General features: G+C 39.4%; 1 protein-coding gene across 1 annotated transcript in view; it reads left to right on the top strand.

The window, feature by feature from the left end:
• RNF145 (ring finger protein 145) overlaps nt 1-2,586 on the top strand; it is a 36,924-nt gene that overhangs the window by 13,501 nt on the left and 20,837 nt on the right. The window lies entirely within an intron of this gene.

The raw sequence follows: 2,586 nt of genomic DNA, 5'->3' as shown, positions 1-2,586 counted from the left end.
GGTTCAGCTGCAAGTCTGGAAGTAAGAATATCTGGGTTTTATAGTTAAGCTCTGTCTTCAGACTTCCAAGTCTATGTGACCTTGACAAGTCACCTAAACTTCTTAATTGTTCCCTTATCTGCAAGACTGAGAATTACCTTCATGTGTAAACATTGATTAGCTAATGTTTGTGAGCACTTAGAAAGTCCAAGAAGATGCTGCAGTTGTATGTAGCATGTTAACCTGGCAGTTTGGTGGAGATAATACACCATCTGCTTATGGGAAAAGTCCGCTTGAAAAAACAAGATCGTGCCATTCCTGTTGAGGATAATGGATACTGGGTTTATTTTATATATAGCTGTGCAAACGTCTTGCTTAAAAAGGATCAATTTTTCCCATTTCCAGTAATAAAACATAGGAAATGAAATTAAATGCAGAATTGAAGTGATACAATTAAACACACTGAAAATGCAAAAAGAATATTAACAATAATCTATATCATTATTTTATGTTTTGCAGTTATATTCCGAGTTGCGCCTCACACAGCTTAGAATGAGAAAATGGGGGGAGCAAGAGACTGAATTGTTTCTTATGGATAATCTTAAAATGCACTTTATTTTAAGGTTGCCTGTAGACATTTAAAACCTGTGAGTGTGTGTTTGATGTTGACAGTGGAGATTAATCAGTCAAAGTAAATGTCAACAATGTGAGTCAATTAGGTCAGATAGCTACTGTGCCTTATGTCAGTCAATTACAAAGCATATTTTTAATATCAGAAGACCTTTCTGCACTTTAAGTAACAAAAAAGGTCATGTGTGAAGCACTATCTCTTTACCTTTTCAGAGCAGTGTTAGTCATGTCGGTGAGTACATGTTAACAGTCCAGCAGTTTGATTAAATGAGGCTGGGAATGCGTCTGCAGAGCGAGTGGAAGGCAATCTGATCTAAGCTTTATACTTCTATCTTAATTTTCTAAAGTAATAATGTAGTTTCAGTCATTTCATTACCTAGTAAATAATGATTTTAGCATTCTTGTTTCCTTACATTGCTGCAGTAAAGTGAACAATTCTCAAATGTAAAAGCTGCAGCTTAATATGGCTTTAATTGATCAAAATTGAGTGCAGGCACTTGCTCTTCTCAGCGTCTTGTATGGCACTGCAGCTGTGTGAGACATCTTCTGATTGGTGTCTGTGCCAAAAGATCCTTGTGTTTGTACTGGTAATAAGAGAATCATTGCTTTTGATTTTCCTTATTCAGACATCATCTACAAATACTGTTTAAAAAATCTAGGGGATCTTAAAACATTGCTTCTCGAAGCTGGTAGGGCTAAAACTCAATTAGCAAGTCTTTCTTAAAGAGTTAAGACGTGTACAGACCTTTGTGCAGATGACTGAATCAGATAGACAACGGCAAGAAATGTAGCTTGAAGGAATTTGGGTCGTCTCCAGGCATGTTCCTGGTGTTGAAGAAGCAACTGTAAATGCAGCTTTGTTGGTATGTCTCAGCTAAGTTGTGTAAGGTCATCTTGCTGCAGCTGCTATCCTGGATGATTTTGTAACCTGTTTCCTAACAGATACACAACAAACTTGGTGTCTTCACTGCTTTCCTTCCAGCAGTTTAGAAATAGCCAGCGTTTTCCCCCTAAATTTGAGGATGGAGCATGATGTTGCTAACTGTGTTGCTGATGCTTTCAGAAAGTGCTTTCTGCAGGTTCATATGAAGTAAAGAAAAAAACCAACCCATCTTTGTCCCAAAGATTACATCTATATGGAAGTTGGAATGTGTAAAAAATCCCTTATGCTTAACTGTACCTTGATAACAAGGAGTAAAGTTCTATCTAGAATCAGTCATCGTAGGTGCCTCTCCTCATGTGTTTTTAATTGTAGGTTACAGGCTAAGGAACTGATTTCAACATACCTCGCATATACTATGATACTTGATACTTGCAGTGATTAGGCAGGGTTGTCAGCTATGAAGAGCAGACCTTGAAGTGTTTGGTTTAGTACTTTGAGATTTATGTCTTAAATTCCAGAGATTTTTTGCTAGTGAAAATGTGAATACCTTAGCTTATGTAGCAAACTAATACTAGAAAAAGGGTCTATTTCCATATTTCTGGGGAGAAGTTAATGCTTCCAGCAGCACTGAGTTACATATTTTCTGCAGTGAAATAAAAAGAGCAGTTCTGGTATTGGTTGTGGTTTCCAGTGCTGCCTGCCCTGCTTTGACTATGTCTGTTCCCAGAAAGAGTGGCTTGCCTCACTGATATAAATAAATACATAATAAATGAAGTGCCATGCCCCTGGAGCAAACAGACTCCGCTAGTTCCATGAGGGGTCAGATCAAGTGTATCTGTCTGGCATTCCCGGGATGTGACGCAGCTGGACGTGGGTGACTGGACAACATCAGCCAGATAAGAGCCCAGGCTTAGTTGTGCTGCTGGTGGCAGGGTTGGGGGAGTCATAACAGGGCTGGAACAGCAGCCGGCCTGCGAGTGGAGGAGGAAGGGTCACAGGGAAAAGCAGAAAAAGAGACTGGAGATCTGGATGCAGATGGTTATGAGGATCGCTGGCTGTGTCATTGCAGGGGATTAAGGAGGCATTGGAGAATT

This window comes from Apaloderma vittatum, unplaced genomic scaffold (assembly GCF_000703405.1).
Source record: "Apaloderma vittatum isolate BGI_N311 unplaced genomic scaffold, ASM70340v1 scaffold1863, whole genome shotgun sequence".
Lineage (NCBI taxonomy): Eukaryota > Metazoa > Chordata > Aves > Trogoniformes > Trogonidae > Apaloderma > Apaloderma vittatum.
The sequence above is the reverse complement of the archived record's forward strand: the minus strand, read 5'-3'. Positions and strand labels throughout refer to the sequence as shown.